The 24,945-nt window shown below is 46.2% G+C and overlaps 2 pseudogenes across 1 annotated transcript; one reads left to right on the plus strand and one right to left on the minus strand.

Moving 5' to 3' along the window:
* Window positions 1-230: 230 nt before the first annotated feature.
* UBE2Q2P13 (collagen alpha-2(I) chain) lies at window positions 231-9,843 on the minus strand (annotated as a pseudogene). The gene is made up of 5 exons (XR_010131041.1): window positions 9,691-9,843; window positions 9,218-9,335; window positions 8,758-9,044; window positions 7,571-7,726; window positions 231-506 (listed from the first exon to the last, which is right to left on the minus strand). The product of XR_010131041.1 is annotated as a collagen alpha-2(I) chain (transcript).
* On the plus strand, window positions 8,916-24,433 carry LOC129527041 (uncharacterized; annotated as a pseudogene).
* The last annotated feature ends 512 nt before the right edge of the window (window positions 24,434-24,945 follow it).

Consider the following 24,945-nt stretch of genomic DNA (forward strand, 5'->3'; position numbering starts at 1 on the left):
TACAGACCCTTCAAAGAAAAGGCAATTCCCTCGCACTAGTCCTGGTGTGACTCTACCCATCTCTCCCTTCAGTTCCACCTTGGTCTTTTTTCTACCTCCCACCTTGGCTAGTCATCTCTACCCAAAATGCTTGCTTGGCTTAATGGTTAGCATTCAGGGAAAAGGAGATCTTGAATTCCTAAACTAAGGTTATACATGTGGGAAATAATAAAGAGAAACCAGGTAGTAAATAAGATTTGAAGGACTTAAAATACCCAGACTTTAATTCCTCTAAGATTATAGTCATTAATCATGCTTTTATATCATATTATCTCTTAACATTATATCATATTATCTCTTAACATTTAATTTCTAAATATAATGTTCATGAGGAAAAGAGAAAATAGCTTGGCTTCTCTCTTCACTGAATGGTTGTTCTTAGTATCTTCTAGATGTTCCAGAACTGATGTCAGATTTGGCTCGTCAGAGTCCACAAAACATATTGGTGAGAAAGATGAATAGGATTCCTGTTTAGCACAGAGACACCTATGTTAAACATCTGCATACAGACTAACCCAAATATGCAATTAAACCACACCACTAAATGGCAAGATTAACATGGATTTAAACAAAATGTATGGGGGGGAAAAGGCAACACATTAAAACCAATGTGAGGAGTTGGACTTTTGAGGCAGCCATTCTCCTTGCATAGCACTGTCTGCTACTACAGCTCATAGAAGTCAATAATTTTCTTCAGCACTGGTAGGCAGCCTCTAAATGGCCCCAATCACCCTCACCTCCTGGCATTCACACCCTTGTAAAATTCCCACCTGTGGACCTAGTGACTCACTTCTAACAAAGAGAATGCAACAGAAGTAATAACATCACTTCTGAGATGAGGCTACAAGGACAAAACGATGCCTGCCTTGGTCACCCTTCTCCTGCTCTTTCCATTGCTCCCTCTGATGGAAGCCGGTTGCCATGTGTTGAGGTGCCCTATGGAGAGGCCCACGTGACAAGGTATTGTAGAAGCCCTCCGACCAATAGTCATCTAGAAACAGAGGCCCAGTCCAACAGCCTGTGAGATAAATCCTGCCAACATATACGTGAGTGAGCTTGGAGATGGATTCCCTCCCTATCCTGCCTTGGGATGATCATAGCCGCCACCAACACCTTCACTGCCTGGTGAGAGGCCAAGCAAGTGAACCCAAGGTAAACTGCACAGAATCCTGACCCACAGAAACTGTGAGATAATGTTTGTTGTTTTAAGCTGCTAAATTTGTTACAGAGCAATAGATAACTAATTCAAACACCATAAAATTCTAATATTTTATTCTATCACACAAACCAAGTAATACCAAGAAATGCCATTGCTATACATGTATTTTTGGAACACAATTACATGTGATTTTTTTTAAAAAGCTAATGAACTAAGCATTATGTGCTTTTACCACTAACAGACATTTACTCTGTTACTTTCTACTGTTTGCTATTATAAATTGGGGAGAAGCCATTATTATTATATATTAGCTTCACAACAACTAGGTTCAAGTCATGGAAAACAATTTTGCACAAACTTTAGGAAACACTGCTTTGAAAACTGTAATCTGAATTATAGCTGAAGCCACAGAAACAAATTATTTACCAAAGGTTCTTTTAAGAAAAACAAGTTGGCCGGGCGTGATGGCTCATGCCTGTAATCCCAGCATTCTGGGAGGCCGAGGTGGGTGGATCACGAGGTCAGGAGATCAAGACCATCCTGTCTTGATCAAGAAACCCTGTCTCTACTAAAATAAAAAAAAATTAGCGGGGCGTGATGGCATGCACCTGTAGTCCCAGCTACTCAAGAGGCTGACACAGGGGAATCACTTGAACCAGGGAAGCAGAGGTTGCAGTGACCTGAGATTGCACCACTGCACTCCAGCCTGGTGACAGAGAAAGACTCTGTCCACCCCCCAAAAAAAAGAAAAAAGAAAAACAAGTTTTATGGAAGGAGGACATCATTAACAGTATATCTCTTCAATAATGGTTTATTTTACTATTCTCATTCTTCTCATTCCTCTCTTACTATGTCCCAAATCTCTTTACAGGCTAAAAGAAACTCTTCAGAATTAATCCTATTCATAAAGAACACCACTTACTGAGTATTGCATTTTCTTCTTCAAATTCTTCAACATGCATTGGGAATACACCCTATGGACCATTTTTATGTGTTTAGTTTTGGGTTTTTTTTTTTTTTTTTGGCTAAAGAAACTGCAACTAGATTTAGGACCTCATTCTATTAGGTTAGTATTTGTCTAGTAAACTTCAGCATAAGCAAAATAAAATACATGTTGTTATTCTGGACTGAAACCCCTCAAAACCATATTTTAAAAATTATAAAAATAAATGAACTGAAATCATGTTTTTAAAAATCTTGTAGATGAAAAGATATGATATATAGTAGGTTTAAGTACCTATTTCAATGGTTCCCAAAGTGGGGCCCTCAGATGCCCAGGTCCAAACTATTTTAACAGGAACACTAACATGGTGACATTTGCTGTAAGGGTGCAAATACAATAGTGGGTAAAAATGCTGGTACTTTAGCACAAACAAAGGCAGTAACACCAAACTAGTCATGGTATTCTTCACTATGCACAGGAAAGGTTTAAAAAGGAAGGGCAGGCTGGGCATGGTGTCTCACGCCTGTAATCCCAGCACTTTGGGAGGCGGAGGCAGGTGGATCACCTGAGGTCAGGAGTTTGAGACCAGCCTGGCCAACATGGTGAAACCCTATCTTTACAAAAAATACAAAATTTAGCTGAACATGGTGGTTGTATGCCTGTAGTCCCAGCTACTTGGAAGGCTGAGGCAGGAGGATTGATTGAGCCCAGAAGGTGGAGGCTAAAGTGAGCTGTGATCATGCTACTGCACTCCAGCCTGGGTGACAGAATAAGGCCCTGTCTCAAAAATAAAAAGAATGTCTATGATGAATCAGTGAAAATTTTACTACATTTTTATCCTTGAATATGTCTTTTTAATATTTCAAGTGATGAAACTGGAAGTACACATGAGCATTTCTACAGACTGCCTGAGAAAAAACCCTCGTGTGACTAAGTCGTGAAGTGAATTAACCACTTTAATGGAATACCATTTTTACTTGAAAGGATGACTGATAAACAATGTTATTTCAACTTGGGTTTTTGGGAGACATTTTCTCAAAAAAATGAGATTCTGTCATTTCAAGAAAAACAACAGACAGGCCATAATAAAATTCAATAATAAAATTGCTAATAATAAAATTCAATCTTTTGAACAAAAAATTAGTTTTAGAAAACTTATATCCACCATAGCTTTCCAAAAGTATTCTGATGAGATTGATGGTGATATTGATGAATGTATTTTGATATTGTATAATCAAACGTATCAACATGTAGAAGATCTTGAACCATTATTTTCTAAATGACCAATGCATGATATTGTAATATCATGCAAGGGTAAAAGATCCAAAGTTCAAGAAAAACCAAGTTTTGATGGAGTATCAAAAAAGAAGCCTAGGCAACATGGCAAAACCCTGTCTCTATAAAAAGATACAAAAAATTAGCCAGGTGTGGTGATACACACCTGTAGTCCCAACTACTCTGGAGGCTGAGGTGGGAGGATCACCTGAGTCCCCGGAGACTAAAGCTGCAGTGAGCTGTGATCACACCACTGCATTCCAGCCTGGGCAACAGAGCAAGAACCCATCTCAAAAAAAATTTAAAAAATATATATATATATCTCCACAATGATCTAAAATGGCTATCTGTATGAGATTGGACATTGTTCACATTTTTTAAAGCAAATATCACACAATAAATTGAATGCAGATGAAAATGACATACCAAACATCAAAGAAATTTGCAAAAAATGTAAGACTGTGCTACTTTTGGTTTAGAAATGTTTTCATAAAAGCATTTATAACAATATGTGGTGAGCTTTTAAAGAATAGTTTAAATATTTCTGATTTAATTTCTAGTGATAAATACCAATAGATATAACCTACATAAACCAAAGCTCCTTGGGCCCTCAATATATTTTTAAGAGTATAAAGGAGTCCTGATTCCAAAACTCTGAGAACTGCTGCCTTCCCCTCCACTTTCCTTCCTTCCCTAGAATTTCTTCCTGGGAAGAAACATCCCTTTGCCATTCCATATTAACTTACAGAGTTCCACTGAGGCCGGTTTTGCTACCTCCCTCCCATCTTTCCACCTCCCTCTCTTGACACAAAACCTAACCAAAGGACTTTACCAGCCCGCCCCATTTCCAGTGATTAGCTGTCAAGGTGGGCTAAGCCAAGAAAATCTGGGTTTTCCCTGAGACTAAACCTCTCTTTCTGGGAGATCTGGAATCACAGGGACAAGGTTGGCCACCTTGGGATAGTCAGAATTCATCTTGCCTAAATGGGGAGAGGTTAGGCAAGTTTCTAGAAAGCCAAACTGCTTTCTAGAAAGTCAAAGATAATTATACTTTCTGCCACGACTGTGAAAATGCCCATTTTCTAACATTTTTACCAAACTGATAAATAAAAGCTGGTACCTAGAAGAAAAAAAGGCCGGGTGTGGGGGCTTACATCTGTAATCCCAGCACTTTGAGAGGCTGAGGCAGACAGATCACCTGAGGTCAGGAGTTTGAGACCAGCCTGGCCAACATGGTGAAACCCCATCTCTACTAAAAATACAAAAATTAGCTGGGTGTGGTGGCAGGCACCTGTAATCCCATCTACTTGGGTGGCTGAGGCAGGAGAATTGCTTGAACCTGGGAGGCAGAGGTTGCAGTGAGCTGAGATCACACCATTGCACGGCAGCCTGGGTGACAAGAGTGAGACTTTGTCTCAAAAAAAAGTTTCCATATAATATAATTTGTTCCATCTCTAGAAACCAATTCAGCAATGAGAACTGAAAGCCACCACTTGGAAGGTTTCAAGTATTCAGCTCTACCTATTGATGTCTAAAGCATTAGTTAAGGTAGAAACACACACACACACACACATACAGCCTATGTATTCAGTACCAGGAAACATGACTGACTAGATGGTATAATCATCCAACAGAAAGTGTACAATAACTGAAGCCACTGCAGAGGAGTAAGTTACGACACGGATCTACAATATTGTTGAGTGAAACAGCAGATTACAAAAAAAAATCTGATTTTTCAAGGGAGAGGGAACATATACAAGCATAGGAGAAAAGAGATGCGCAGATGACTGGAAAAATACAAAATTCTGATAGTGGTACCTTCTGAGTGGTAGAATTATCAGTAATATTTTCTAGTTTTGCCTAAAAATTTTCTAAATTTCTTAAAATAAGGTTTTGTTATCCATATTATAAAAGATCCACCGCCCCAGGAAACCTAACCTTCAGCACAAACTCTACAACATGTTCAAAGTTTGTTCAGTTTAATATTTAAGAGACAATCTATTTTGAAAGACATCTAAAATGATGACCAATATTTAAACCTATGCATTAATATTTTTCAATCATATGCTTTAAATTTTGTAATTTTGATAAGGTTAAGCTTTATATCCACCTTGAAAAGGTAAGTTTTCTATTTGTCTTCAAAATATGACCTAAAATAGGCCAGTTTTTAAACAGCGAATGGTGCTCAAAAACCGCAATATAAATTCAGGCAGTGTTCCTTACATAGAATGTTTAAGTGCTTCTAACACTGCTGTTTTTCACCAGTTATGAAAACACATTACAATTATCTAAGCACCTAATTATTCAGGTCCCTTGTTTCTCCTCCATTCTATTAGTTTTATAGTAATTTTAAGGCCTGTGAGGATGAAGTTGTCTGTGATGGCTACCACAAAGGTTACCATAAGTGGACAAATTTCAAACAAGTTTATCTCCACTACCATCCCCACCATAAAACTGTCTTGATCAAGGGCAACACATTTCAAGGTTAACCAAGACAACCTCTTTACCTGTCACTGCTCAAGAAAAGGATTTTTTGGTCTTATTTAGAATTAACTTTCTGTATCTATTTTTCTCCATAAATCCACTGAGGCCAATGTGTGGCTCTATCTCAAGCTCCAGCAAGCAAAACTGCCTGCCAGAAGGTTCAGTTTTTGTATCTTTCCAAATGTAGGACACAGCTCTCTTTTGATATCATAATTATTTGAAAATTGATACACAAACTTCTTCTTGAAAGTTCAGCCAGGCACAGTGGCTCACGCCTGTAATCCCAGCATTTTAGGAGGCCGAGGCAGGTGGATCACGAGGTCAGGAGTTCAAAACCAGCCTGGCCAAGATGGTGAACCCCGTCTCTACTAAAACCACAAAACTTAGCCAGGTGGGGTGGCAGGTGCCTGTAATCCCAGCTACTCGGGAGGCTGAGGCAGGAGAATCGCTTGAACCTGGGTGTCGGAAGTTGCAGTGAGACCAGATCCTGCCACTGCACTCCAGCCTGGGTGACAGAGTGAGAATCCGTCTTAAAAGAAAAGAAAAGAAAAAGTTCATATATACAGCAGTTGTAATTCTTCTGAAAGCTAGTTATGGGACACTACTTTCACACTTTGCTGTTCAATAAATGTGGGGTGGAGAATAAAGTAAACTGACAGAATTACCATATAAAATAAAATTCTAAGTGCTCTGACAACAAAAGAAACTTACACACACACACACACACACACAAACACAAACACACACGGTTTTCCCTGGTAATCATTTTACAACTAAACAACCAAAGTAGCTAACCCAGAGCCCACAACAGCAGAGTAAAAATTCTAACACTTGGTTAAATAAAAATGCACATATACCGCTGTGAGCTAAAAAAAAAAAATGCTTAAGCATTCAAAGACAGACAGCAATTACAGCTACTGAGAACACCATTGTAAGCAAACTGAGGCAGAGAAAACAAAGGTGCTGATGAGGAATTGAACCACCTAACCTGCAGAAACCCACTGGATGGTTTCCTAGGTTCCGAGTTGGCATTATCTTTCAGAGTGATTTCTAAAAGATATCACATAATACTGTTACAAAGGATCTGGAGAAAGGGACCCTTGCTTTATCTCTCTGGTTCTCCAGTCATGCTTTACATTTTCACTTCTTACACTCTCTTTCATATGAAATCAATTTACAGACTTCCATCAAGCCCTTAGAGACCTTTTTGTACTATCCATGACAAGTTCTTGATGTAGCTCTGCACTTTTGACAAATTCTTAGCAGTTAACTTTCAAGGCAGTTAAGATTTTTGTTCAAGCACGATATAGCTAGAATAGGGTCATATACTCAATAAAACAAATATTTACCAAGCATTTACTGACTGGAAGATAAAAAGCACAAAGCATAATTATAAAATATTCTCCCCTGCCACCATAAAAAAATGTAAAAAGACTTAGAGTATATAGCATAACATGACCAAAGTAAAAATAGTGAGGACCAAAGAGGGGAGGAAGGGAAAATATCAACATCAACTGAATATGACCCGGGAGAGCCTTGATGGTCAGACATGTAAAGACAAATTGGGTAGGGTTAAGGGGTGGAGGTCAGGGACGCATCCTACGGGGGAAAAACAGCTGACACAGAAGCCTGAAAGGAAAAGCGGGCAGACACCTGTACGGGACTCTTACCTGCCGCCTTGACTGTACAATGAGCCCTTCCAGAACACAGCAGTGCGCGGCCAGGCCCCGGGGAGAGGGATCGCTCAAACAGCACCAGAGGCTGCATTCCAACTTTTCCTCCGTCAACGAGTGCGTTTTCATTGTTAGTTTCTCCTTAAACACAAACTTAAAAACAACTGGCTTAAATCTACTATCGCATCTTGCGTGATCATGTTTGTGCCTTACAGTGACAGGTTGCAAATGATAGAAATTCAACTCAAACTGTCACAAGAAAAGAAGGAAAGGCTTGTAACTATTTAAACATATTGCTAATTAAAGATATCTGGACAAAGTGACTCAAAAAAAAAAAAAAAAATTGGCCGAACACGGGGGAACAGGGAAAACCTGACTGAAGAATGAGGCCTTAAAACTTAAGGGCCTTGGGTCCCGGCGCGGTGGCTCACGCCTGGAATCCCAGCACTTTGGGAGGCAGAGGTGGGTCATTTGAGGTCAGGAGTTCGAGACTAGCTTGGCTAACACGGTGAAACCCCTTCTCTACTAAAAACACAAAAGTTAGCCAGCCTTGGTGGCGGGGCCTGTAATCCAGCTACTGGGGAGGCTGAGGCAGGAGAATCGCTTTAACCCGTGGACTGTCAAGAGACACAGGCTGCAGTGAGCCGAGATCCCGCCACTGCACTCCAGCCTGGGCGACAGAGTGAGACTGTCTCAAAAAAAAAAAAAAAAGAAAAGAAAAGAAAAAAAAAACTTTTTTTTTTTTGAGAGAAGTCTCCCTCTTGTCTCCCAGGTTTGAGTGCAATGGCTTGATCTCGGCTCACTGCAACCTCCGCCTCCCGGGTTCAAACGATTCTCCTGCCTCTGCCTCCCAAGTAGCTGGGATTAAGGCGCCTGCCACCACGCCCGGCTAATTTTTGTAGTTTTTAGTAGAAACGCGGTTTCACCATGTTGGCCACGCTGGTCTCGAACTCCTGACCTCAGGAGATCCGCCCGCCTCGGCCTCCCAAAGTGCTGGGATTACAGGCGTGCGCCACCGCGCCCAGGCAAAAAACCCGAGCATCTTAGAGGCCTTTTCCCTTCCGCGCCTGGGCTCAAACAACGCTGGAGCGCCCTGCCCCGCCCTGTCGCGGTCCCGGGAGCAGTCCCGCTGACTGAGGGCGACCATGAGTCCCAAGAGGTCTCCGGCCGCGGCGGGCTCCCACCTCGGTGCGTAGCGACGGCGGCCAAGAGGGGCCAGCAGCCCCCAAGTCAGCCCCGCGCCAGGAGCCGGACAGACGCGCCCTCCGCCTCCTCCCACCCAAGCCTCGCGCAGTCCCGGGGGCGGGGCCGGCTGAGGGAGAAAGGGGCGGGGACCCGGCGCCTCTACCCGTTGCGCTGCCGTTTGTCTCGGGACTCCCCCCTCCGCCCCCGCGCTGCCCTGCGAGGCCGCCGCCGGGCGCCTCACCGTTATGCTGCAGTGGAGCGTGAGCCGCGGCTGCGGCTCCTGGTTCTTGTGGAAGGTAGACGCCGGCAACTTCAGCTTGGCCTTAACCCTGACAGGGACATCTTCCCCTCATCTCCGGCGGGAGGGGCGCGGAAGGGGAGCCGCTGTCATGGCTGCGACCACCCGGCGGGACCGCCCGGGCGAGCCCTCGCGGCTTCGCCTCTCCCCGCCGCCTCAACCTTCGTGGGAGCGCGGATGGAAAATGGCAAGGGGCACCGAGGCCTCGGCGGGGAGCTGTGTGGCGGCCTCGGGGGCTGCTCCCTTTGTAACCGACGCCACCGACAGGAGGGGCGGCTCCTGTCAAGCCGCAGCTTAAAAGGGCAACAGCGGCCGGGCGCGGGGGCTCACGCCTGTAATCCCAGCACTTTGGCACTTTGGGAGGCCGAGGCGGGCGGATCACGAGGTCAGGAGATCGAGACCATCCTGGCTAACACGGTGAAACCCCGTCTCTACTAAAAATACAAAAAATTAGCCGGGCGCGGTGGCGGCGCCTGTAGACCCAGCTACTCGGGAGGCTGAGGCAGGAGGATGGCGTGAACCCGGGAGGCGGGGCTTGCAGCGAGCCGAGATCGCGCCACTGCACTCCAGCCTGGGGGACCCAGCGAGACTCCGTCGCAAAAAAAAAGGACAACAGCACCACCGTCCCCGCTACCGCCTGGGAAAGGGCTGCCCCAACCCTGCCACCTTCCCTGTCACCCGTCAACCCGGCGCGCACCCGTTTTGGCGGTTGCACGAGTCCAGAGCGTGCGCGCGCTCCCGGCTGCCCCCTCCTCCCCTTGACCCAGCACCTTTCTGCCCGACCCATCTAGTCCCTACATTCCTCACACTCGCCTACTGGAGGCTCAGGGCAGCACAACCATCAACTGTAGAGTGTGTGTGTGGTGTGTGTGTGTGTGTCTCCCAAGGGAACAGAGCACTGCTGAGTTCAGGTTGATTATTAGGTCGTGGACTGTCAGCAAAATACAGTCACAAGAAGGCTGTGGGCTGTTTTGTGTTTTGCGGTGACATCATGTTGCTCATGTTTTATGTTTTTCAGAGTTCATTAGTTTCTATTTGTTCTCAGTTAATATCCACCTCAATAGATTGCATAAGTAGAATACCCCCAAACTGAAAGTCACCTCCATAAAGTGTAGTGAAAAATATGTCACCCACTTAAACTATAGCTTAAACTATAGTTGAAGTTGTCTACACACTAGTTTTGTGTAGCCAACACTAGGTAATGGGTAAAGGCACAGGATCCTGGGGCTCTACTGCCTGGGTTCAAGTTCCAACTTAGCCATTTGCTGGCTGTGAAATACTAGACAACTTTAAGCCTCAGTTTCTTTTTTTTTTTTTAAACTTAATCCCAAATGTGATAGTAAGTCTCAGTTTCTTGATCTGAAAAACAGAAATTATTCAATGAGAGTCTATGTGAAAACATTAAAGTTTTTAAAGCCACTGCCTGGCTCAGGAAAGTCCTCAGCTTTAGCCGTTATTAGCTATGATAATTATTGTGTTGGCTACACGTGCATTAATGAGGTAGGAAAATGCTCAAGGATAACAACCAAGTATCCAGATTATCTCATGAGACCGAGAGAGATGCATATGTGTGCATGCTCATGTTTCAGCTCAGAGCGCTTTGTCTAGAAGGCTCTTGAACTCAGAGGCCCAGGCACTATCAACTGGACTTTGCAGTGGAGGCATCACTTTTGTTGATCAATGAAATTGACATAATGCTCTTTTCTTTTTTTTTTTTTTTTAGCACCGACCATGTGCTGAGAGCTAACTGTGTCAAGAAGAGCATGCTTCGGTTGGCTGGAGTGAGCAATTCAACTTGTGGAGGAGTGAGAAATGTTAGTGTTGAGACAAGAAACAAAACCCCAGGGTAAGGTAGGAATCAGTGAAAGGCAGAGGAACTGCCGTCCAGTAATGAGTTAGGCTTTGCTGGCTTCTGGCCCTACAGATGGCTCTTTGGAGAGGAAAAAATTAAGCTAGGCCTGAGGGCACAGATCCTAAGGGAATGCTGGCAGCCTAGGCTGTCTATGGAAGAGAAGCAGAGGGTGGCACCTGGTTGAAAGAGGGGGTTGGGGGACATAGCTTGAGCCTGTGTTTACAGATGGAGTCCTCTGATTCCTGCGACTGGGGAAGGAGATCGTGCCGGATCAGGGGACCTCAAATCAGAACTCTTCCCACCCACACCCCTTCTTTTCAGGGCGTCTTTCATTGCAAACAACAGATAAGCTAGTTGGAAAGCTCAGCAGATTCTCACGGTGGTGCCTAGCAGGCCAGGCCTAGCTGCCGTTTAGCCTGTGACTGAGGATGATGCCACTGGCCTGTAAACACACATTGGAAAATCTTTATGTCCATGGACACGCCATGCCCCACAGAGACAGCTGTGCATGGTTCTTTAGGTTTGGGGTGCTGTGCTGGCAGTTGCCTGATAAATGTGTAGGATTAAAATGGGATGCCCTGGAGTTTAGCTAATCTTTATCCCCCTCCCCCCTCTAAAATGAAGGGGCTGCTAGTTTTGTTTGCTTTATGAAAGATGGATCTGTTATTGTTTTTAGAACCTTTGGAGAAAGATTTCTTGGGAGGAAGCGATCCTGAACCCCCAGAGATTTTCTCATTTACTGGTGCACCAGCTTTCGAGTCCTAGGTCTTCATCCTGGCTCAGCCACCCTCCAGCTGTGTGACCTTTGAGAAGTTGCTTGACTACACTGAGTCTCATTATCACCTATGAGTGGAGGTTGCTACATTGCTACTGTGTGGAGCACCTACCCCCAGGCACTCTTACAGGGTGATGGTGAAGATTAAATGCAATAATAAGGCTGAAGGAGGAGGATCGCTTGAAGCCAGGAGTTTGAGACTAGCCTGGGCAACAAAGCCAGACCACATTTCTATGAAAATGTTTTTTTTTTAAATTAGCTGGACTTGGTGGCTTAGGCCTACAGTCCAGCTACTCAAGAGGCTGAGGTGAGACCACTTCAGCCCAGGAGTTTCAGGCTGCAGTGAGCTGTGATCACACCACTGCACTCCAGCCCGGGAAACAGAGAGAGAACCTATCTCAAATAAATGAATAAGTAAATAAATAAAATAATAAAATAACGCATGCAATTAGTACACTAGTACATGATCAGGCACATGATAAATGCTCGATAAATGGTAGCCTCAATAAACTTTGTAATATTTTAAGGGAGGATGTCCTTTGGACTCAGCCCAGTGACAGAGCATTTGAAAAGACTGATTTGTATGATGGCTATTTCCTACAGATACAAGACTGTACCTCCAGGGACCCAAGGCATTGGCTCAATGGGGCACCTTGTTCTGTTTACTCTTGTTTTGGTCAGCACCGATTGCCCTAGGGCTAAGCAGGACTGCCACCACAGACTCAGTTGCCAAGAGTATCCCCCTCCCCAAGCTAGCCGTGGGAAAGCCACTCGCATCGTAAGACTACAGGAAATCAAAGGGAATAAAAAGTACAATTTAGTCACCTACTCTCCAGTTGATGGGCAATAGGTTTTTGCTATTTTGAACAGAGCTGTTAGGAACATTCCTTGTCCACATCCCCTGTTTTATATAGGCAAGAATTTCTCTTCCACATAGAGTAGAATTACTGGGCTGGGAGGAGTGTGAATATTGAACCTTATGAGATGGAGCCAAACTGTTTTCCAAAGTGGTCATACCAGTGTATACTCCCAGCAGCAGTTCTTAAGAGATCTCAGGATGTCTATCTTCTGGTGATTTCACAAGCAGTCAAAAAGAATGAACGCCAGCAATAAACAGCAATAAGAACTTTAGCAATATAATATTGTGAGAAAAACAAATTCCAGAAGGATGCATACAGAATCCTTTATATAACATGGAAAAGAAAATGTATATATAGACCCAGCATGGTGGCTCATGCCTGTAATCCTGGCACTTTGGGAGGCCAAGGCAGGAGGATTGCTTGAGGCCAGGAGTTCAAGACCAGCCTGGGCAACATAGCAAAACCCTTTCTCTACAAAAACGAGAAAAATTAGCCAGGTGTGGTGGTGCAGGCATGTAGTCCTAGCTACTCATGAGGCTGAGATGGGAGGATCTCTTGAGTTTAGGTGTTCAAGGTTACAGTGAGCCCATGATTGCACCACTGCACTCCAGCCTGGGCAACAGAATGAGACCCTGTTTGCAAAAGAAAAAAACAAGTAAATAAGTAAAATTTAAAAACAAAATGTGGGCTGGGCACGGATTCTCATGCCTGTAACCCCAGCACTTTGCGGGGCCGAAGTGGGTACCTTATGAGGTCAGGAGTTCAATACCAGCCTGATCAACATGGTGAAACCATGTCTCTACTAAAAATAGAAAAATTACCCAGGGTGGTGGTACGCACCTGTAATCCCAGCTACTCAGGAGGCTGAGGCAGGAGAATGACTTGAACCTGGGAGGCAGAGGTTGCAGTGAGCCAGGATTGTGCCATTGCACTCCAGCCTGGGTAACAAAGCAAGATTCCATCTCAAAAAAAAAATTATTTTTTTAAAAAGATAAACAACATTGACAAACAAAAGGAAACACGACAACTGATACCACAAAAACTCAAAGAATCACTAGTGGCTATTATCAGCAACTATATGCAAACAAATAGGAAAACCTACTAAAAATGGACAAATTTCCAGACACATCCAGACTACCAAGACTGAACCAGGATGAAATCCAAAACCAGAACAGACCAACAACAAATAATGGGATTGAAGCAGTAATGAAAAGGCTCCCAGCAAAGAAAAGCCTGGGACCTGATGATTCACTGCTGAATTCTAGCAAACATTTAAAGAAGAACTAATACCTACCTTACCCAAACGATTCCAAAAATAGAGAAGGAGGGAATACTTCCAAACTCATTCTACAAGGCTAGTATTACCCTGATACCAAAACTAAAGATACATCCAAAAAAGAAAACTACAGGCCAGTATCACTGATGAATACTGATACAAAAATCCTCAACAAAAATATTAGCTAATTGAATTCAACAACACATTAAAGTTGGGGTGCAGTGTCCCAGGTTCACTCAACCCTTCCCGTTTTCTTCTCTGTGTGTGTCTACTTTGCTCTGTTCCCTGGTGGCAGCGGCGGTGGCAATGTTGGTGCATGGGCCTCTTAGGACAAGGGGAAAGTGAGTATGCCCTTTTCTTGCTTCCTGCCAGGCATCTGCAGCCTGGCACAAGCTCTGGCCAGGTCTTCAAGCAAGGTACCTGGAGATGTTCTTTTCCAATTTCTGGATTGGTAACTTGAGGCAAATTCTGGGCACTAGAGTCAGGACTAAGATGAGACTTGAATCAGGGGAGTCTAGGGTCCTGAGAGGCAGAGGCCTGAAACCGTCTAGAGCATGTGGGGAGCTGGGTGTGTGTTCAGGCCAGTTGCTTCTCTCTGTGCTTCAATGTTCCAGGTACCCTTGGAGGGACTGAGATCCTAGGGATTCCTGGAGCCTGGCTGCGTGGCCTGGCCACCCTGATGCCCTTGCATTCTCCGTGACAGGACAGCAAGGCCGAGGAGAATGGCTCCCACAGCTTCATGCACTCCATGGACCCACAGCTGGAGTGGCAAATGGAAACCACCCAGAACCTGGTGGACTCCTACATGGCCATTGTCAACAAGACCGTGTGGAACCTCATGGTTGGTGCGAAGCCCAAGACCATCATGCACATCATGATCTACAACGTGCATGCACCGCCTCATGGGGGTAGGCGGCTCCTGTGGCACTGGGGATGCAGGTGGCCATGTTGGCCTGGGGGAGATGCTGACCAGCCCTATGGGACCAGGTCCAGGGAGGGAGGCATGGTCCAGACCAGAGCTGTCTCATAGAAATATAACATGGGACTGAGGACAGTGGTCCATGCCTGTAATCCCAGCACTTTGGGAGGCCAAGGCGGGAGGATAGCTTGAGCCCAGGAGTTCGAGACCAGCCTGGGCAACATAGTGAGACCTGGCCTCTACACAAAAATTTTAAAAATAGCTGGGCTTGGTGGTGGCACGTGCCTATAGTCCTAGCTACTCGACAGGCTGACATTAGAGGATCACTTTGAGCCCAAGAGGTTGAGGATGCAGTAAGCAGTGATCTTGCCCTCTATACTCCAGCCTAGCGACAGAGTAAGATCCTATCTCCAAAAAAAAATTAGAAAAACGTGAGTAGACAGGTGTCCTGGTAGCATGATAGGTCCAGGGTCCCCTCCCAGATCTGTGACTTCCACAGGCGACCTTTCCTCTGGACCTCAGTGTCCCTATCTGAGTGAGAAAAGGGCAATGGGGAGGCAGATCTTTGAGTTTAAGCTGTGTAGAAGCGACATCTGAAAAGCCATACTCAGGGCTTCAACTCCAGCACACAGTCCCAGCAGGGGCCAGCAGGAGGCCAGGGCAGCACGGGCATCAGGACCCAAACTCCTTCCTTCTTTGCCCACTCTCAGACCAAGGAGTTCATCTTCTCAGAGCTGCTGTCCAACCTGTACTCGCGTAGGAACCAGAAGACACTTGTGGAGGAGTCGGCAGAGCAGGCACAGCGGCGCGACGAGATGCTGCGCATGCACCACGTGCTGAAAGAGGCTCTCAGCATCATCGGCGACATCAACACTAACACCGTCAGCACAGCTACGGGGGCCCGTGGACGACTCCTAGCTGCAGGTACAGAGCGTCCCGGCTGGACGCAGGTACCAGGGCTGGCCCCCACTAGCCCCAAAGCCCCCCAGCCTCTATGGCTGAGCTTGTGGGCTCTTGGAACAGGCTCTGTGCCCAAGCTGGCAGACATGGGTTCTCTCTGGAGCTGTCAGAGAGCTCGTGGTTTATGGTGTAAGGGCTGAGAGCTTGGAGGGGGTTGTGTGCAGGGCTGTACTCTGAGGCGGCCAGAGGCCTAGGAATGTCATCCTGGGCACGCTGTAGCTGTTGTGAAGTCTGAGTCATGCTGCCAGGGTGGGCATCCAGCTCCCAGCCTGGGAGTGCTAAGAGCCAAATCTACTGCAGAGCAGGGTGATAGTCAGGGTCCCACCTCCTCTATCTGTTGACAATCCAGTGGTGATCTAAGATAAAACCTTGAGAGTCCCATACACACGGTCAACCCACAACACACCTCACAGGCCAGGCAGGGACACACAGTCCCCTTCCCTCCCTCCCAGGTACCATCATAGCTGATAGCGTGTGGCTGAAGGCAGTGTCCCTGGCCCCCGCTGAAGCACTACCGCCAGCCAGCAGGCTCACGCACCTTGGCCTGTTGCTTCTAGAGGTTGCCTCTGCGATTCAGCTGAGGGGACCATAGTGCATGCTGGCCCGGCTGAGCTCCGCCCAGCAAGCCCACCCACCTCCCTTGCCATGGACTCTCCCTCTTCTGCTTTTCCCAGCAGGAAGGGCCCAGCCTCACCTTTGTGACCTGCAACCCCCAACAAGCTGAGGCCCCCCTCTTAGACTTATAAGTCTATAGCCAGTGGCATCCGGCTGCCTGTCCTCCCTACCTCCCCCAGGGTCCCTTCAGAGGGTCCTGGGCTTTCTGACTGCCCAAAGGGGGCTCCGGTGATCACTCCAGCCATCCATCCCTTTTAGCTTCATCATCCCGGTTCAAGCAGTGTTCCTTCTCTATCAGGCCTCGTGGCTGTTGCGTTGGGTTCCCAAAAGCAAGAGGTGGCCCCGGGCCAGTGGGTTCAAAGACAGGGTGACCAGAGAAGAGGGACACTGGAGTGGGCTGAGCATTGCTCTGAACGGTGGGTGCACCGCCCTGGGTGCCCTGAAAGAGGCCAGCATGTGTGGGGTGGGGAGGTCCGCCGCAGCCCCCAGGCACTAACTGTGAAGCTCTGCCTCCCTCCTTCTTCCTCCCCTTTCCTTTCCAGCCCCACTTTCCCAGGAGCCTCGCCATACCCGCACCTGCGCCCTCCCCGCCCCAGCCCTCCCACAGCTGCTGTGGCACACCTGTGCTCTGCACTTGCCTCATCAGCTCTCTGCTCGCTTTTCTCTCTCCTGCTTCTCTCTGCTTTCTCTCCAACGGCCAGCTGATTGGGTCAGGCAAGACCATCCCATCCTCAGAGCGCCAGCTGCCCCTTCGACCTCTAAACAGATCCCTCCTCTTCTCAGAGACCTCCCTTTCCAAGCCTGCCTGAGCGGCTGTTCTGTGACTTGACAGTGGCTCCCCCAGCCTCAAAGCCAGCCCCCTACATCTGTGACTTAGTCTGTTGTAGTGGTGAGCTGACACATCCAGGTGTGACCACTGCTGAAAACTTGTGCCCCCTTTGTGATATGCCCCTGTCCTGTTCTATAAATATCTATAAATACACACACACACACACACACACACACACACACACATATATATATACACATGCACCAACACGTGGCCGACCGCCTCGTCTCTAGCGCTGGGAATCAGTCACCCTGCTGTCCTTTTGGAGTCTTGTGGCCCAACAAGAGAAAGCTGTCCCCTGACATTGCTCCTCCAAAGTGCGCCACCTCCAGTGAGCCTCCTTGTCATGCCCAGCCTGTGGACAGCCAGCCCCGCCATCCCTCCCGCCCCCCACCAAGCATGGGGGTGCTATGCAGGCCTCTGTGTGGCCTGACAGTCTCTACCAGTCCTGCTGTCCCTCGGCTGAGAATCAAACCCATTTCTGGATGGCGGGGAAGTGTGTCCTCTGCTGGCTGTGTTCTGTGTGGAGCTCAGAGGACGGGAAAGGCCAAGCCATTTCTAGGGTGCTGTTGGGAGCTGTGAAAAGGTCACACCATTTCCAAGGGACACTTTTCCTGGAAAGCCCCTGGAGCTTAGCTGGCTCTTATCCTGTGAAGCCGGCTCTGGCCACCAGGGGGCAGGGCCGTGAACTCAGCCTGGAGGGAGCCTGAGGGGCAGCCGGCACTCTGGAGGGACAGACAGAACAGGCCACCAGGTGCAGACAGGAGAGGGAGGCAAGGGGATGGAACGGAAGACACCTGGGGTGGATGGAAGTCAGTGCCCTTAGGTGCTGGTACCTGTCTTCCCGGCCATGGCTAGATCACGCTTCTGAGCCTGTTGGCTGTCAGGGCCGGGCTGTGCCCATAGGTGCCATGGCAGTCCCCGTGGAATCCCCCAGGCATCATCAGGCAGCATACAGGTAACAGACCTGGAAGGTCCCCAACAGCCCAGCTGGACACGCTCAGACACTCCAGGGCTTCTCGTTCAGTGGCACAAACACCAGGACCCAGTGAGGGAAATGGGAACACACCAGGCTGAGCAGTATGGCTAAATCCGTTTATTCCAAAATAAAAAGCAAAATAAACGGGAGTCGCATCACCAGGAGCCATGACCCCATCCCCGCCTCCTTTCTTTGTCCTATGCTAGCAATACATAAGTTTCCCAGCCACAAATAATGATTAGACCCTCCTCCCCATGTGCCAGCTCCAACCTCCTCTAGGTACGATACAGGGGCGGCCCTACCCTCTGGAATATACAAAACGTTACATAGATACAATATGTACACCGGGGAAGGGGGGCCACCCCAGCAGCCTGTGCCCTCACCTGGTCCACAGTTAGCCCCACTGTCCCGCCTCAGCTGCGTCTCTGAATAAGAAGATGGGAGCCCCCCCGAGGGAAAAGTTACTATGGTGAGAGTAAGGAGGCCATCAGACCTCCTCCAAACAAACCACCTCTGCCAGCCTCTGGCTCTTAAATAACAATCATCATCATCCAGAAATTTAAGGACTCAGCCCTGGTCAAGGCGGCAAAGGGTCTGTTTGTCTTTCCCCATTAGACAGAGGTCTTGTGTGGCTACCGTAATTGTAAAGGGGTGACTGGGAAGGGGTGGTAGGGTCATGGTGGCAGTGGAGACTCCAGCCCTACTTCTCCAGGCTTTGCTGACAGAGGCCTGCTTTTAATTTTTGTTTTTATCCCATGACTTTTTTTAAAATCCCGTAACTTCTTTTTCATAACTTTTTTTGTAACTTTTCATAAAATTTTTTTCTACTTTTTTGCCACAACTTTTTTACATTTTTTATCCCATAACTTTTTCACTCCGTAACATTTTTTAATCCCGTAACTTTTTTATTTTGTGTTCTTTTAACAAACACTTGCATAGCTATATTACAATTTTGTAAAAATGAAACAGATTATCTCATGCCAAGCATGCCCAGCATTCGCACAGTATCAACACCTTTAATACTATAGTTTTTCAAGACATGCAAAACAAAATTTTAAGGCAAAAACAGCACTTTGCAACAATTTAATAATTTATTACATTACAGTAGCATCACACTAGCAGTCAATAATCCCACTTTAGGCAAAAGTTTTTCAGTATTTCCATTATACCTTCTGTTTACAAGAATTCATAAATTGGTAAAATTCATTCTAAGAAAACTTGGCAAATAAAGCTTTGGACTGGAATTGGCATTTCTTTCTCTACTTTTCCCTCCCACCGTTTCTTTCTTTTAAACTATAGTATTCATATTTTAAAATGTTTTATTTCAGAACTTTAAGATAGCAGTTACATTTTTTAATAGTTACACTATTTTTAAATGACTCTTTAAGATAAAGTTTTAGAGAAACTATATTATGGATAGGGCTGATTTACATTTTCAAATTTTCTAAAAATCAGCTTTGGTTTTAGAACCGATTTCTTTTTTTCATTTCTGGAAAACCTATCAGGTTTAATCAAATACTTTAAAAATAATTATTATATATTGCAATCTTTAAATAGGTGTTTTGATTCTTCCTGCAGAAATTCAAATTGATTCAGTTGAACTAGCATTTTAAAATTCTATGTTTCTGATGAACTCTAACCTTCCTTCTAAGCAAATCAAAAGCTGCATTGTACTGAATGAGGAAGAGCACAAATACTTGGCTCAATGAGGTATCACAAAAGACTGTATGCACTTTGAAGAAACACAAGTTAGTCATACGATTTCCATTCTTTTTAGCTTTCTCTTAAATATATGACAAATACCTACACAAAGAGTGGTATTTCAGTTAATGTAGTAAATTTATTTCCAGACTGACATTCAGCTTAAATATGCCCGTATGTGATTTAATCCATAGGCACCTGAGGAACACATTATTGTCAGACTGGTTACAGATGCTAAATGCTAGCTGAAGGTCATTCCTAGTCATTAATATTTATCAGGGTAAAAGTGAAGTGATTTCAACAATAAAAGTACCTTTGAAATAGTTTACCAATGTATTAGATAAACCCAGTTTCAGAATGATAAAGAAAAAACGTTAGACCAAATAGATGTGGCTGATTAACAGTGGTCTGATTTCTAGCCTGAGGGTTTAAAATGGACTTAAAGTAACTGTCTTTAAACTGAACTCAAAGAATGCAAAAGCAGCAAGTTCAGAAAATAAAAGGCAAGAACAGGACTTTAGGTCCATTTTAAACCCACGGGCTAGAAATCGTACCACTGTTAATTAGCTGCGTTATTTGGTCTATCATTTTTTCTTTATCATTCTGAAACTGGGTTTATCTAATACATCGATACATTCATACAATTTGGAAGAGTCAGTTGAAGTCACAAGGACCCAATATTTGCGCTCTTTCAGTGAATGCAGGCAAATCTGTTATTCCATCGGTAAAATCGTATTGTTGCTCTCCTGTTAATGTCATATTTAGAAAAGTATCATGAGGACGCCAAATGCTAAAAATGGAGATGGTCTAGTAACTAGAAATCCCCACCCCAGGGAGCACACATACACATCTCCCTACATCCTAATAATGTGATGTGTTTTGGAACACAGACATTAGAACTTCATGAAGTTTGAACTGTTGAGTCTTTCCCAAGCGTCATCAAGTTATGATTTAGGCAATGTATGGCTGAAATCATTCATTCATCATGCATAGGCACAATCACATAAATATTGCAAAAAATATGTCCCTAACTGAAACTGAGAGGTACAAAAACATATTTCACTCTTAGTAAACAAGTTTGTGAGGAGATATAACTCTGTGATTGTATAGACACGTTTCCTGATAATACATTGACATTCCCAAACAGTAGATTGCACTGCAGTTTATAAACATTTTAAATTGCATAAACTTCTCCTTGATTTTCAAATATAGTATAATACTGTCTACTAAAACTCCTTTTTGTTTCAACTAAGTACTCTCACATATATTAGTTTATAATAATGTTTGTTATTATTTTTTAAAGTGTTTTCCATTCAAGGAAAAGAAGTAAATTCCTATGTCAGAGTAACCAAGGTGGTTGAAGAATAGGTATTAGCCAGAGAGGTGTAGATGGTAAGAATCAATCTTCAAGCCTCAAAGAAGTTCCATGAACAGAGAGGAATGCCAGGTGTCACAAGCTTTCCTTCACTCTAATTCATTCTTGACTAGAGCCTGTATGCCTGTTCCAGGGACATTTAAACTCCTAAAGGATTTCTTATGATCTTTACTAAATAGATTAAGAAGAATGCCAACCAGCACTCTTTTGTGTACTGGGACATGTGGTCATGTGATTAAAACAGGTAACATCAACTGTGACTTTAAAATGTATTATAGATACAAATGCTCTAAGCTAGGAAAGGTTTTCCACATCTACAGTCAATGATGGGAGCCTTTCATTCCTCAGAAATGATCAGTTTTTAGGTCATCGAGAAAGAGTACAACTGCTGCAGCTCATGATGCAATATCTTCATGAGCCCAGAGCACATACAAATCCAAAGGGAACTACCATAGTACAGCACTAATTGTTGGCACCGGAACAAATGAAACACACTCTATCCTGCACAAACCTGCCAGAGCAGGCCACTTTCCTCTTCTGTGAGATTTTAAAAGCTCCCCCAAAATGTTATTACTCCCATCGCCAATACACAGAAAATAGGGGAAAGGCTGTTTCCAGTTCTCGGCCTTTAAACAACTCTAAATGTCAGTACTCATAGTGGCATATTACAAAGTAATAAACAGTGCACACTTGGGGGCAAACCACATATTGAGCTAATGAAGAGCTCACTGTGATTAAGATTAGATCAAACAATAGCAGAACATAAGCAAATTTTATCTGAATTCCATAATGAACATACATGCTGCAATAACATTAAAAAAGCATGGCAGCCTATTCCAAACCAGCAATAATAATTTTGTGCAAAATAGTGGGTCTTTGTGTATTTGAACTCCCACCATGTAAGGGCAAACTTGATATGCATGCTAATGACCTACAATTATGAAACTAAAAAAGGAAAATGCTGAAGGATGCCAGAGTGAACATCAGTGAAAGCCACAGAGACCCACTCTCCTTTAACTTTTTACAAATAAACTTAAACTATAAATTACAAACACAAATAATCATGAGTGGCTCTAACATTCAAATGAAGTAAATGAATTGGGTAGGAGATGAACCCCATAACTTTGTTTCCTTTTTTAAAATTTCTTGAGCAGCTCTTTGATGATGGTGATGTTTATCTCCTTCTTCTCAGCAGCCAAGCCCAGCAAAAGAATGGCATACAGGAGTTGCTGCACAAGCCTGGGTGCTCCACGCTGTCAGTGAGGCTCACCTCACAAAGATCTTTGGAGAGAAGGAGGTGGGGATCTGAGTGCAGTTCAAGCCGCCCCTGCCCCTGCCTGCCTACCCTGCCTGAGGACTCTACTCACCACCATGCTTGTCAGCACCCACAAGCTCCTGGGGGGCTGGGGTTCCTGGACCGGGCTCATCAGCAGGGTTCAGGGTAGTGGTCAGTAATTTGCCGTGCCCCTCCTTGTAGCCACCACAAGCCGCAACATCATCTCCAGCAGCTCCAGCAGCTTCACCTGGAGGGAGGGGTGCTCAGCTGTTATGCACCTACCGGCGCCCACCCTCACGCCCACCCCCACCCCTGCAGAGATGTTGCACACCCTACCTTCATCTCCTCCGTGTCCTGGACCAGCCTGATGATGTCCTCCTCACGTTGCTGCATCTTTGGCACTGCCCCCTGGCTGTGTTCTAGGGTGATGAACTTTCCTGCAGGAGGACAGGGCTCAGACGCTGAGGTCCCTCCGACGGCCCTGCAGATCCCCCTGCCGTGCCCTGGCCTCCCACTAACTGATGACTTCTGTCTTTCCAGTACTGGATGAATCGAAGTTCTAGTTTCTCCGCTCGCTACCTCAGGTCCACCTTCTCCTCCAGGAGGTCCGTAAGGCCGCTCTGGAGCCAAAATAATGGGTTCACATCTCGGCAGCGACCTGCTCCACCCCTGCCCTTCTTGGCCCATGCCAGGACTCAGTCACCTCCAGCTTCTCCATGACCTCCTGCATGGCCCGGTGGGTCTCCCCACTCACAGACTCGCCCCCAGTCAGTGGGGCTGGGACCGCTGCCTCTGGCTTCTGCTGGACCGAGGCCACCAGGTGAGCCATGTGCTGGCAGCACACCCTCTGCTCTTTCACCTGCTCTCGTAACCATTCCTGCTCCTCCTGGGCATTGGCTCCAGTGGAGTTGAAAAACGCAACCTGAGGGCAAGAGGTGAGCATTCTTGTAGGGGCATACACAGAACAAACAGGGCAGAGAGGTGGAGTGCAGCCCCTTCCCTTGGGGCCTCAGAGAGTGCATCTGTTGGTCACAGGTGAAATGGTGTCTGACCACTGGCTCCCAGAAGGGGTGAGGGTCCAGAGAAATCAGAAGGCAGGGAAACCAAGAGCATAAAGGGGCCTTGGAGGGACCACAGAGGAAGGTGGCAAAATGGGTGCAGGGGGAGTCAGGCTCACCGTGGCCTCCCAGCTCTCCAGGTCCTCCGGGTTGCTTGGCATGGGCCGAGGTGCCTCCTCCTCACTGTCCAGATGTCCTCCTCCATCTCCTGTGGGGGGTGGCCAGAAGGGTCCTCAGACAGCCCAACAAGGGAGGTACTGTGGGCCCACCGCTGCCTCCACCCTCACTGTGTAACCCTGAGCCAGCCACTACCCAGAGAGCAATGAGCTGCTGTTCTTTATTTTTACTTTTAAGAACCAAGATCAGGCATAGTCCCACTACGGTCAGTGCGGGAGTTCTGACCCGCTCCCTTTCTGACCTGGGCCAGTTCAGCCATCCTTAGGCAACTTGGTGGCCCCCCGCTCCCAGGAGGTCACCATATTGATGCTGAACTTAGTGCGGGCACCCGGTCGGCATAAGGACCAGCTGTTCTAAAGGTCTCTTCCAACTCCTCAATCCTATGCTGCTAACAGTCCCCACTTCCTCCTGGGGCTCTCTCCTCTTCCTCTGGGCAGTCTCCCTTACCTTCCCCAGGGAGAGCCATGAGGCTCAACTGGGCCTGTAGGGGCTGGTTTTGCTGGCTGGCAGCTTCCAGGCACTCCTAAGGGGCCAGGGAAGGGTGAGAAGGCACAGAGTTTGACAGGTTGTCCCCCTTAGGGCCCCAGCCTCAGCAGCTCCCTCCCCTGGGTCTCCTGCAACTTTTGGTGGGCCAGGTCGGCTACCGCTTTGCCTCAAGCTTCCTGCTGATGCAGCTGGTTCATTAGCTGGGTCTGCTGCAGTAACTGGCTGTGCAGTTAGAGGTCAGGTGCTGATAGGTGGCCACCTGCTCCTGATAGGTGGCCACATACTGCTGCAGGTGACCCAGGTAATAGTCTGGGTGCTGCTGCAGACTCTGAGCCTCTTGGCTCTTCAGCTCCACCTGCAGGAAGACCCTGGGTGTGAGGGCTTGTGGTTGCTGGCTTCCAGATTCTGGGCCCATTAATAGGGTAGTGAGGGCATTGTGGGGCTCTGTCGCCTGTCCAGGCCCCTGGCCCCTTGCTCCAGGCCTAAGTGACTGCCTCCTTTTCCTAGAACCCCATGCCTCCTTCCCCAGCCTCAAATCTCATATCCTCTTCTCACCATTTAAACTGTAGGCCACAGACTGGTGGAAAAGCACTGGGAGCCAACCACCATCTGCTAAGTGTGCTACATGCCTAATGCTTTCCAAGTATTATCTCAGTTAATCCTCAGCACGTCTGTAAGGAAAATGTTAACTTCCTTCTGAAGTTAAACGAACAGAGACTTAGAGATGCAAAGTACTTGAATGGTGACCAGT

Source organism: Gorilla gorilla, chromosome 16 (genome assembly GCF_029281585.2).
Source record: "Gorilla gorilla gorilla isolate KB3781 chromosome 16, NHGRI_mGorGor1-v2.1_pri, whole genome shotgun sequence".
NCBI classification, from domain to species: Eukaryota; Metazoa; Chordata; class Mammalia; order Primates; family Hominidae; genus Gorilla; species Gorilla gorilla.